Here is a 12,917-nt window from a genome sequence, read left to right as displayed (position 1 = left end):
CATGTTTGTTTAGCTGCATGTTGCTTTGGAATTTATATTGAATGTTTCAGAGTGTTGTGCTTTTCCTATAGGTACTATTTTTTTAAAACTGAAACTTTATTTTTAGGTAATTATAGATTCATATGCAATTATAGGAAATAATACAGAGAGCTCATGTACCCTTTACAACCACTCCTCATTTGTTGACATACTAGGTTCCAAAGACTAGGTTGTTATTTGAAAATTGGCTGTGCAAAAATGGGGGATGACCAGGATGTGGGGATGCAGGGTGCTCCCCCATGCTCTTCCATGCATCTTGGGGCTGATAGGTGATGCACCAGCCACAGCAGGTCCGCTCCAACCCCCTCCTCCTTTTCACTCGTTCCTGTCTTTCTCTCCTCTTGCTCCCAACTCCTCTCCCGCAGCCTCTCCCTCCTTCCTGCTACTCCCTCGATTACCTCCTCCCTCCACTTTCCCTCATTCCAGATCTGGAGCTACTTGGAGCACAGGGGCTGGTGCCACAGCACAGTTCCACTGATCCAAGTGCATTGGCCACACTGAAGGGACCTGACCCCAGCGGGCACAGGTCCAGTGTGGGACTGTACAGGAGTGTTGAGCCAGGGTCTGGGGGCTGTTCGTGTGTGGCCGCCCCATTCCCACATGGGCTGCCAGCCCCCCTGGCTTGGCCCACCTGGAGTGGGCATGAGCCACCAGGAGGTGAGTCCTGGGGGTCCAGGGCGCTTCCCCCCATGGGCTGGGGCTGGTAAGGGAGGATGTCCATGGGGGAGGTGACACCAACCCCAGTAATACAGCTGCAGCCAGTGTTACTGTTGCCTTGTACCTTGTTACTGCCAGACATATGCAGTATGTCAGTAGATTAAAATAGTAGATTTCTTACTGTAGCATTGAAAGTGTGAAGTGTCAGATAACAAGGTAGTCAATAAGTGAGGAGTAGGCGTACTCAGTTTCTCCCAGTAGTAACACCTTGCAAAATTATAGTACACTGTCACAACCAGAATACTGACACCGATACAGTCTAGATACAGAACAGTCAATCACATTTCCATCATCACGAGGCTCTCTCATGGTGCCCTTGTATAGCCACATTCACTTCAGTTCTGCCCTCCTCCCCTCCTCAGCCCCAATAGTCACTTATCTGTTCTCTACACAAGAATGTTATATAAGTGGAGTCATACAGTATGTAAGCTTTTCAGAAAGTCATTTTCACTCAGCATAACTCTCTGGAGATTCACCCAGGTTGTTGCATGTATCAATAGTTCATTTCTTTTTGTTGCTGAGTTATATTCCCCATGGTAGGGATGTAGCACAGTTTGCTTAAACATTCAACTGTTGAAGGACATCTGGGTTGTTTCCAGTTTTTCATTATTATGAGTAAAGTTGCTATACACATTGTTGTACAAGTTTTTATGTGAACACAAGTCTTCATTTCTCTGGGATAAATGCCCAGAAGGGAAATTGCTAGGTGGTATTGGTAGCTGCATATTTAATTAAAAAAAAAAAGAAAGCTACTAAACTTTTTCAGAGTAGGTATATTATTTTATATTCCCACCAGTGGTGTATGAGTAATCCAGTTTCTTCACACCCTCACCAGCACTTGGTGTTCCCTTCTTTTTTTTTTTTTTACTTTAGCTGTTTGATAAGTGCGTAGTGATATCTCATTGTGGTCTTAATTTGCATTTCCCTAGTAGCTAATGACCCCCACGCATCTGTCAGTTTGTCATACTGTGGGGGCTTGCATGTTGCTGTGATGCTGGAAGCTATGCCACTGGTATTCAAGTACCAGCAAGGTCACCCATGGTGGACAGGTTTCAGCTCAGCTTCCAGACTAAGAGTAGGAAGAAGGGCCTGGCATTCTACGTCTGAAAAGAATTAGCCAGTGAAAACCTTATGAATGGCAGTGGAACATTGTCTGATATAGTGCCAGCAGAAGACCCCTTCAGGCTGGAAGGTACTCAAAATACGACTGAGGAAGAGCTGTCTCCTCAAAGTAGAGTCGACCTTAATGATGCGGATGGAGTCAAGCGTGGTGATAAAAACAATGCTGGAGATCACATGATAGTATTTTGTAAGAACAATGACTTCTTCATTACAAATACGTTTTATCAAAAATATAAACAGCAACTATACATGTGGAACTCACCAAATGGAATACACAGGAATCAAATCAACTATATCTGTGGAAAGACGCAGTGGAAAAGTTCAGTATCATCAGGCAGAACAAGGCCACGGGCCAACAATGGAACAGACTGTCAATTGCTCATATGCAAGTGCAAGTTGAAACTGAAGAAAATTAGAACAAGTCCATGAGAGCCAAAGTACGACCTTAAGTATATCCCACCTGAATTTAGAGACCATCTCAAGACTAAATTTGATGTGTTGAACACTAAGACCAGACAAGTTGTGGAATGACATCGAGGACATCATACAGAAAGAAAGCAAGAGGTCATTGGAAAGAAAGAAAAGACCGAAATGGATGTCAGAAGAGACTCTAAAACTTGCTCTTGAATGTTGAGTAGCGAATGTCAAAGGAAGAAATGATAAAGAGCTGAACAGAAGATTTCAAAGGGTAGCTCAAGAAGACAAAGTAAAGTATTATAATGACATGTGCAAAGACCTGGAGATAGAAAACCAAGAGGGAAGAACACACCTGGCATTTCTCAAGCTGAACGAACTGAAGAAAAAATTCAAGCCTTGAGTTGTAATATTGAAGGATTTTACGGGGAAAATATTAAACTATGCAGGAGGCATAAAAAGAAGATGGAAGGAATACAGAGTCACTATACCAAAAAGAATTGGTCGACAGTCAACCATTTCAGAAGGTAGCATATAATTAGGAACCGATGGTACTGAATGAAGAAGTCCAAGCTGCACTAGAGGCATTGGCGAAAAACAAGGCTCCGGGAATTGACAGAGTACCAATTGAGATGCTTCAACAAATGGATGCAGCGCTGGAAGTGCTCACTTGTCTGTGCCAAGAAATTTGGAAAACAGCTGCCTGGCGAACCAACCAGAAGAGATCCATATTTATGCCTAGTCTCAAGAAAGGTGATCCAACCGAATGCAGAAATTATCGAACAATATCATTAATATCACACACAAGTAAAATTTTGCTGAAGGTCATCCAAAAGCAGTTGCAGCAGTATATCAACAGGGAACTGCCAGAAATTCAGGCCAAATTCAGAAGAGGATGTAGAACAAGGGATATCATTGCTGATGTCAGATGGATCCTGGCTGAAAGCAGAGAATACCAGAAGGATGTTTACATGTGTTTTATTGACTATGCAAAGGCATTTGACTGTGTGGATCATAACAAATTATGGATAACACTGCAAAGAATGGGAATTCCAGAACACTTAATTGTGCTCGTAAGGAACCTAATCATAGATCAAGAGGCAGTCATTTGAACAGAGTAAGGGGATACTGCATGGTTTAAAGTCAAGAAAGGTGTGCATCGGGGTTGTATCCTTTCACCATATTTATTCAGTCTGTATGCTGAGCAAATAATCTGAGAAGCTGGACTATATGAAGAAGAACGGGCATCAAGATTGGAGGAAGGCTCATGAACAACCAGCGTTATGCAGATGACACAACCTTGCTTCTTGCAAGTGAAGAGGACTTCAAGCACTTACTGACGAAGATCAAAGATCACAGCCATCAGTATCGATTACCTCAACATAAAGAAAACAAAAGTCACCACAACTGGACCAATAAGCAAATCATGATAAACGGAGAAAAGATTGAAGTTGTCCAGGATTTCGTTTTACTTGGATCCACAGTCAATACCCATGGAAGCAGCAGTCAAGAACTCAAATGATGTATTGCATTGGGCAAATCTGTTGCAAAAGACCTCTTTAAAGTGTTAAAAAGCAAAGCTGTCACCTCGAAGACTAAGGTGCGCTTCACCCAAGCCATGGTGTTTTCAGTAGCCTCATATGAATGCAAACCCTGGACATTGAATAAGGAAGTCCGAAGAAGAATTGACGCCTTTGAATAGTGGTGCTGGCAAAGAATATTGAATATATTCAATATATTGCCAAAAGAATGAACAAATCTGTCTGGGAAGAAATACAACCAGAATGCTTCTTAGAAGCAAGGGTGGCGAGACTATGTCTCACATACTTTGGACATGTTATCACGAGGGATCAGTCCCCGGAGAAGGACATGCTTGGTAAATTAGAGAGTCAGTGAAGAAGAGGAGACCCTCAACAAGATGAATTGGCACAGTGGATGCAACAGTGGGCTCAAGTATAACAATGATTGTGAGGATGGCACAGGGACCGGAAAGTGTTTCTGCTGTGTTGGAACTGACTTGACAGCACCTAATAACAATAGCCAATGATGTTGAACAACTTTTCATGTGCTTATTTGCTATCTGTATATCCTCTTCGGTGAAATATCTCTTCATGTCTTTTGGCCATTTTCTAATTTGATTGTTTGCCTTTTTGACTTTTTTTTTTCTTAAAATATTTTTTAACAGCTTTATTGAGATATAATTCATGTAACACAATTTACCCATTTAAAATACAAGTCAACGGTTTTTAGTATTTTCACATATAGTGCAACAATCACCATGGTTAATTTTGGAATATTTCATAACCTCAAAAAGAAATGCTGTACCCTTTAGCTGTCACTTCTTGTAAATATGGTGATAAGGGCATCTGACCACCTCTAACTTCATGAGGGGGAGAGAGAATCACCATCAGCATCAGCGCAGTGCTGATCCCACTGAGGTGGAGGTCAAACTTACCTCCACCCTTCAACCTTTTTACCAATTCTGACACCAGCCATCTCTCCCACGGCATTCTACTTCTCTGCTGGGTTTGATAATTTGTTGCAATGACCACACAGAACTCACAGACAATACTCACAGTTATGGGGTTTACTAGTGAAGTAAAAGGTTACAATTCAGAATCAGGATACAGTTCTTTGGTCCAGACATCTTCCTCTCAGCCGTGCCCATAGTCAGGCCTCTCTCTGGCCCTCAACCCCTCAGCCTGGGCTCTGCCTGCTTGGCCGGGTGTTACAAAGCTCTTTAGCTCTACCAGTAAGTGCCTGGGGCACTTCACTCCACCAGTAAGCCTCAACCCAAAGGTGTTCAGCTCTCTAGCTCTGTGGGTCAGCAAGCCTAGCTCTGCTGACAAGTGCCCGAAGGTACCCTACTCTTCTAGTAAGGCTCCTGGCTGAAGGCACTCAGCTCTCTTGCTCCTCGGGTCAGCGAGTCCAGTTCTGTCAAGTGCCCAGAGGCACCTGGCACCACCAGCAAGCCTCTTGCCTGAAAGTTCTCGGCTTTCTTGCTCCGTGGGCCAGCAAGCCCACCATGCCATATCTTGCCAATCTCCTGGTTCTGCTGCCTCCGCTGCCATCAGTTCTCTACCACTGCTTCTTGCCATCTCTCATGTTACAGCTGTCTGTCTCTGTCTCCTGGGTCCAGGAGGTTCTCAGTGCAGGGATTCTAGGTCCAAAGGACACGCTCCACTCCTAGCTCTTCTTTTCTTGGTGGTAGTGATGTCCCCCTTTCTTCCTCTGGGATGGCTAATTTTAAGCCTAGCAGGATGGCAAAACTGACCAGTCCCCTCATTAGGGTTCCATATACCTTTTTTGCATGGTGCCACCCCCACAGGGGTTCCATGAACTTTATATGTATTCTTAGCAGGCTGGCCACAAATACCTTATTTGCATAGTCTCATCCAATCATTGTGGGAGTTATAAGACCATGCGTAGCTAAAAGGGCCATATTAAGTAATTCACTGCATTGTCCCTCTCTATTCCCCCATCAGTCCATCAGCCCTAAGCAACCATTAATCTACTTTCTGTCTTTCTAGACTTGCCTATTCTGGACTTTCACATGAATGGAATCATATAATATGTGGTCTTTTGTGAAAGCTTCTTTCATTAACATAATGTTTTCAAGATTCATCCAGGTTGTAGCATGTATCAGTATTTCATTCCTTTTTATGGATGAATAATATTCCATTGTATGGATATATACCACATTTTGTTTATCCATTCATCAGTTGATGGACTTTTGGGTTATGTCCACCTTTTGGCCATCATGAATAATGCTGCTATAAACATTCATGTACAAGTTTTTGCGTGGACATAGGTTTTCATTTCTCTTGGGTATATATCTAGGAACGGAATTGCTGGGCCACATGGTGGCTCTATGTTTAAGCTTTTGAGAAACTTCCAGACTGTGTGCAAAAGTGGCTGCACCATTTTACATTCTAACCAGCAGTGTATGAGAGTTCTGATTTCTCCACATCCTTGCCAAGACATATTATCATTTCTCTTTTTGATACTAGCCATCCTAGAGGACGTGAAGTGGTATCTCATTGTTGTTTTGATTTGTATTTCTTGATGACTAATGATATGGGGAAATACTCGTGGCGTAGTGGTTAAGTGTTCTGACTGCTAACCAAAAAGTTAGCAGTTCGAATCCCCCAGGCGCTCCTTGGAAACTCAATGGGGCAGTTCTCCTCTGTCCTATAGGGACACTATGAGTCGGAATCAACTCGACGGCAATGGGTTTTTTAACGATATGGAGCATGTTTTTGGGTGCTTATTAGTGCTTTGTATATCTTTCTTGGAGAAATGTCTGTTCAAATATTTTGCCCAATTTTAAATTGGGCCATATGTCTTTTTGTAAGTGTTCTTTATATAGAATATATACAAGTTCCTTATCAGATAGAGGAGCCCTGGTGGCGCAGTGGTTAAGAGCTCAGTTGCTATCCACCAGCCACTCCTTAGAAACTTTATGGGCAGTTCTCCTCTGTCCTATAGGGTTGCAATGAGTCAGAATTGATTCAATGGCAGCGGGTTTGATGGCTTTTTTTTGTGTGTGTGTGTGGTTATCAGATATATGATTTGCAAGTATTTTCTCCTATCCTGTTTTAGTTATCTAGTGCTGCTGTAACAGAAATACCACTAGTGGGTGGCTTTAACAAACAAAATTTTATTTTCTCACAGTTTAGGAGGCTGGAAGTCTGAACTCAGGATGCTGGCTCTGGCCTGGGTTGGGGGGGCATTCTCTCTCTGTCAGCTCTGGAGGAAGGTCCTTGTCTATGCTGAATTTCTGTTCATGGACAATCTTCATGTGACTTGGCATCTCTCTTCTCCCATCTCTCTTTGCTGGCTTGCATTTAATCTCTTTTATATCGCAAGAGAGATTGACTCAAGATTCAGTCCTTGAAGAAGGACATCATGCTGGTAAAATAGAGTGTCAGTGAAAAAGAGGAAGACTCTCAACAAGATGGATTGATGTGGTGGCCTCAACAATGGACTCAAGCATAATAGCAATTATGATTATGGTGCAGGACTGGGCAGTGTTTCTGTTGTGCATAGGGTCCTATGAGTTGGAACTAACTCGATGGCACCTAACAACAACAACAAAAAACAACACCCTACACTAATCCTGCCTCATTAACATAACAAAGACAAGTCATTCCCGAATGGGATTATAACCAAGGCATAGAGGCTAGGATTTACAACACATATTTTTGAGGGACACACAATTCAGTCTATAACACATTCTGTGGATTGTCTTTTCACTTTCTTCATGGTGTCCTTTGACGTATCCCTTTAACTATCACCTTTTTTGATGAAGTCCATTTTATCTCTTTTTTTTTTTATTGTTATTAATCTTTTTTTCTTTTGTTGCCTATGCTTTTGGTGCCGTGTCTAAGAAATCAATGCTACTCCAAGGTCATGAAGATATATTCTTCGTATAATTTTATAGTTCTAGCTCTTACTCTCAAGTCTTTGTTCCATTTTGAGGTAGTTTTTGTATATGGGCACGAGGGGATGAGTTCAACTTCACTCTTTTCACATGTGTATCTCTAGTTGTCTCAACGCCATTTGTTGAAGGGACTATTCTTTCCCCAGTTGAATTGTCTTGGCATTCTTGTCAAAAGTAAATTCTATTCCATTGATCTATATGTCTTTCCTTATATTAGTATCACATATCTATATGTCTTGATTACTATAGCTTCCCCCCCCCCATCATTATTGTTGTATTCATTCACAAGGGGCCATTCTGGTTCAGGGAATAATAAGGTTGAATTCAGAGCAGGGAGACCTGAAAAATGCTTCTTAATATTTTTCTGCATTCATTCCAAATTGCCAACAGTAAGTCCTATATAACAAATGCCCTTGGGGAACCCATCCTGATTACAAATCCAAGCCTTCTATTCCTGCCCTGCTTCTTAAGCAGCAAAATATAGTGGGAGATGTAATAGAACACCATGTGTTTGTGTTTTAATTTTTTTATCGTGGTTTAGCTGAAAGTTGACAGAGCAAATAAGTTTCCCACTCGATAGTTTGTACATAAAGTGTTCCATGACATTGGTTGCATTCCTCTCAATGTGCCAGCACTCTCCCTGTTTCTGCCCTGCATTCCCCATTTCCTTTCATCTGGATTTTTTACCTTGGGCAAATGTTGTCCGTTTGATCTCATATAATTGATCTAAGGAACCCATTCCTCTAGGGTGTTCTGGGCATATTGTGTGCCTGAAAGGTGGTCTCCAGGAATGGCTTCATTTCCAGGTCAGAAGGTTGTCTTAGGGCCATAGTCTCGGGGGTTCCTCCAGTTTCTGTTAGACCAGTAGATCTGGTCTTTTTTGTGAATTTGATTTTTTGTTCTACATTTTTCTCCCGCTCTGTCCAGGACCCTTTGTTGTGATCCCAGTCAGAGTGGTCAGTAGTGGTAGCCAGGCACCATCTAGTTCTTCTGGTCTCAGGGTTTTGTAGTCTGTGGTCCATCTGGTCTGTTAGTTGTTTGGACTAACTGCTTGAGTTTTTAGTTGTCTTTGCTCCAGACAGGAAGAGATCAGTAGTTGTGTCTTAGGTGACCGCTCACAAGCTTTTAAGACCCCAGACACTACTCATCAAAGTAGGACGCAGAACATCGTTTTTATGAACTATGTTGTGCCAATTGACGTAGATGTTCTCCTGGTTTATGGTCCTTTACCTTTGAGCCTAGGAACTTCATCCTGCAAGGTATTTGGTTAAGTCTAAGAAGTTTCCATGATTGTGCCCCTTATGTGCCCTATTATCAATATTAATATACATGCAGCACTTACAATTGTGTATGTAGAAATATCTACAACCAAACCTATATCCCCATGTTGGTGCTGATTACTATAGCTCTCTAATCAAGTTTTGAAATCAAGAAGTGTGAGGTCTCCACCTTTGCTCTTCTTTTTCAAGGTCATTTTGGCTATTCTGGGCCCTGTGCATTTCCGTATAAATTTAGGATCAGATTTCAATTTCTGAAAAGCAGGCAATTGGGATTTTGATGAAATTGTGTTGAATCTGTAGATCAATTGACATCTTAACAACATGAAGTCTTCCAATCCATTAGTATCAGATACCTTTCCATTTATTTATAGATAAAAAAAAAAATTTTTTTAGTTCTCCTTTATTTCAGTACTTTTTTTTTTTTAGAGTATAAGTTTTACACTTATTTTGTTAAGTTTATTCCTAAGTATTTCATTCTTTTTGATGCTATTGTAGTTGGAATTGTTCTTTAAATTTTATTTTCTACTTGTTCATTGCTACCGAATAGAAATATAACAGATTTTTATATATTGATCTTTTGTATATCCTGTAACCTTGCTGAACTTGTTTATTAGTTCAAATGGTTTTTTAGTGAATTCCTTAGGTCATTCTTCTTTCTGATGCTCAAATTGTCCCATCCTAGGCCAGTGGGTGTCCCTTTAAGTTGGCTGTCATGTCCTTTCAATGCACTCAGTAGTCCTTAATAGTTGTTTGGTTCTTTTTTTTTTTTTTTTTGCATTCTGGCACAATAAGGTATCCCAGGTTAATCTTGTACATTTTTTGTCCCAGACTTGGAATTAGTCATTTTCCTCAGGAGTACTGATTCCTTTTAGTTGTAAATAATTTTTAATAAAGATTACAACCTGAGTGTTAGATAAACTCGGTCATTAATGCTTCTAGACCTTTTTAAAAACCTTTTTAGTGGACAGAATTACAGCCTTCCCCCTCCCCGGAAGAAAGTCATTAGTTTATACTGGTATTTTCAATTTGAATGAAAGATTATAGAGTTAGGTTTTTTAGTTAAAAAAGTTTGTTCTGTTTTATTGTGCTGAAAGTCTTGGTTCTCAACAATATTAACACAGTTACTAATTGTAGAATACAGTATTTAAATATGTTATCATTGTTAGCTGCTGTTGAGTCAGCCCCTGACTCTTGGTGACGTCATGCACAACAGGATCCAATAGTTGTAATCCATACAGTTTTCATTGGCTGATTTTTGGAAGTAGATCACCAGTCCTTTCTTTCTAGTCCACCTTAGTCTGAAAGCTCCGCTGAAACCTGTTCAGCATCATAGCAACATGCGAGCCTTCTCTAACAGACAGATTGTGGCTGCATATTACAAAAAATAAGACAACTAAATGCATTTTAGATTTCTTTGAAGTTCTTTTTGTTCTTAGGATATATTTCATTAGGGAGGTGTAGACAGATTACTATGTTTTAAAGTTACTGGAAACAATTTATGTGGTTATGCCACTAATTGGATATGCAGCTAGGGGCCCAACAATCTACGCTTCATTTGTTTCTTTTTTTAGGGATTGCTTTTTAAAATTGAATTTATTTTCCTCCACATTGTATAAATAATTTACAGTATTTACAGCCTATCACAACTAGAAATCAAGGGACATTCAGAGGTCTGGCTCCCATTCTTTTCACCCTGTTCCTTCCCTCCTTCTGTGTTAACTATTTTTATTTTTTTCTTTATCCTTCCATTGTTTCTTTTTGAAAATATATGTAAATATGCATATATACTTATGATAGTAAATACATGTATATAGACATGCATATACACACCCATGTATATATTTGTATCTCTCCCTTCTTTCAGGAAGGGCAGCATGACATATAGACTCTTTTCTCTTTTTTCATTTAACAGTATAGCCTGGAGGACGTGTCTCCATAGGACTGTATACAGTTCCTTCTCAGTCCTTGCAGAGCTGCATAGTTGGCATTTGAGGAGTATTATGTACCATAGTTTATTCATCTGGTCATCCACCGATGGGCATTTAGATTGTTCCCTGTCTTTTGCTATTATAAATAAGGAAGGTACTCTTCATCATCCTATGTTTACAGACCACTGTAGTAGCCTCCTAGCTTCTCTCTCAGACAGCTTGTTCTCTACACAGCAGCCAGAGTCATGTGTATCAGATTATTTCACTCTGTTCCTCAAGCCTAAAGACTAAGTACTACTCATAGAATAAAATGCAAAGCCTTACTGTGGCCTCCAAGTCCTCATCTCCTTTCCCTCTGTGACTGCTTCTCATCGCCCCTCCAGCTCCACCAGCCTCCTTGCTCTTCCTCACATGTATCACACATGTTCCTTTTAAGGCCTCTCATCTCCCTTCTGCTCTGCTTGAGATGCTCTTCCCCCAGAGACCTGCATCTCCAGGGGTAACCTGGCACAGAGGTGCTCGATAAATATTTCTTGAGTGAAAAAACAGTGAGATAAAGATTAGAGCAGCAGTTCTGCTGACCATTTGGCATGATGTCCAGTTGTCCCAGCACCATCTGTTGAAAACACCAGCAGCACCATCACCTGGGAACTTTTTGGAAATGCAAATTCTAGGGAGACACTACTGAGTCAGAATCTCTGGGGCTGGGGCCCAGCAAGCTGTTTTAACAAGCTCTCTAGGTGATTCTGATGCACTCTATCCACTGGGTTAGAGCAGGAATAAAGGGCCAGACAGTACATATTTTAGGTTTTCCAGGCTATGCAATCTCTGTTACAACTACTCAATTTTGCCATTGTAGCATGAAAGCAGCCATAGACAGTACATAAACAAATGAGCATGGTGGTGTTCCAATCAAACTTTACTTACAGAAATAGGTGGTGAGCTACGTGTTCCCTGAGACCACGGTCCCCATGGCCCATGACTGGAGAAATCCCATGAGTATGGCCCTCAGAAACCTTTTTAGCTCAGTAATGAAGTCACTCCCGAGGTTCACCCTTCAGCCAGTGATTAGACAGGCCCATAAAACAAAACAAGACTAAAGGGGCACACCAGCCCAGGGGCAAGGACTAGAAGGCAGGAGGGGACAGGAAAGCTGGTAACAGGGAACACAAGGTCAAGAAGGGAGAGTGTTGACATGTCATGGGGTTGTTAACCAATATCATAAAACAGTATGTGTACTAATTGTTTAATGAAAAGCTAGTTCTGTAAACCTTCATCTAAAGTACAATAAATAAATAAATAAATAAATAGGTGGGGAGCCAGATTGGCTCCTGTGTTAGAGGCTCACTATATATAGTAGAAATTGTACGTGCAGCTACACCCTCAGACCTTGCCAGCTCTACCCAAATCTATGATGTCTCAAAAGAGACCTGATCAAAGATCAGATCAGCACAAATCTAATACCATGAAGGACAGAGAAGCCAACTAAAAATGCCTGCTTTGTAAAACAGCAGTTCTCAACCCTGGCTGCACATTATAATCACCTGGGGAACTTAAAGGAGCCCTGGTGGCACAGTGGTTAAGAGCTGCGCAAGCTACGGCTGCTAACCAAAAGGTTGGCAGTTCCTTGGAAACCCTATGGGGCAGCTCTACTCTGTCCTGTATGGTTGCTATGAGTCGGAATCAACTCAACAACAATGGGTAAAGTAAGGGTAAAAAAACCAAACCTGTTGCCGTCAATTCCGACTCATAGCTACCCTATAGCACAGAGTAGAACTGCCCCACAGAGTTTCCAAGGAGCGTCTGGTGGATTTGAACTGCCGACCTTTTGGTTAGCAGCTGTAGCACTTAACCACTATGCCGCCAAAGGGTAAGGGGAACTTAAAACCCCAAAGCCAAACCTGTTGCTACCGATTCCAACTCATAGTGACCCTATAGGTTCCCTAATAAGTTCCCTAGGAGTTATACATAAGA

The 12,917-nt window shown here is 41.3% G+C and overlaps 1 protein-coding gene across 3 annotated transcripts in view; it reads left to right on the top strand.

Annotated features, from left to right (window-relative positions):
• Positions 1–12,917, top strand: part of CFAP53 (cilia and flagella associated protein 53) — a 49,692-nt gene that overhangs the window by 25,319 nt on the left and 11,456 nt on the right. The window lies entirely within an intron of this gene.

The sequence above is a fragment of the Elephas maximus genome, chromosome 11 (genome assembly GCF_024166365.1).
Source record: "Elephas maximus indicus isolate mEleMax1 chromosome 11, mEleMax1 primary haplotype, whole genome shotgun sequence".
In the NCBI taxonomy this organism is placed as follows: Eukaryota; Metazoa; Chordata; class Mammalia; order Proboscidea; family Elephantidae; genus Elephas; species Elephas maximus.
The sequence above is the reverse complement of the archived record's forward strand: the minus strand, read 5'-3'. Positions and strand labels throughout refer to the sequence as shown.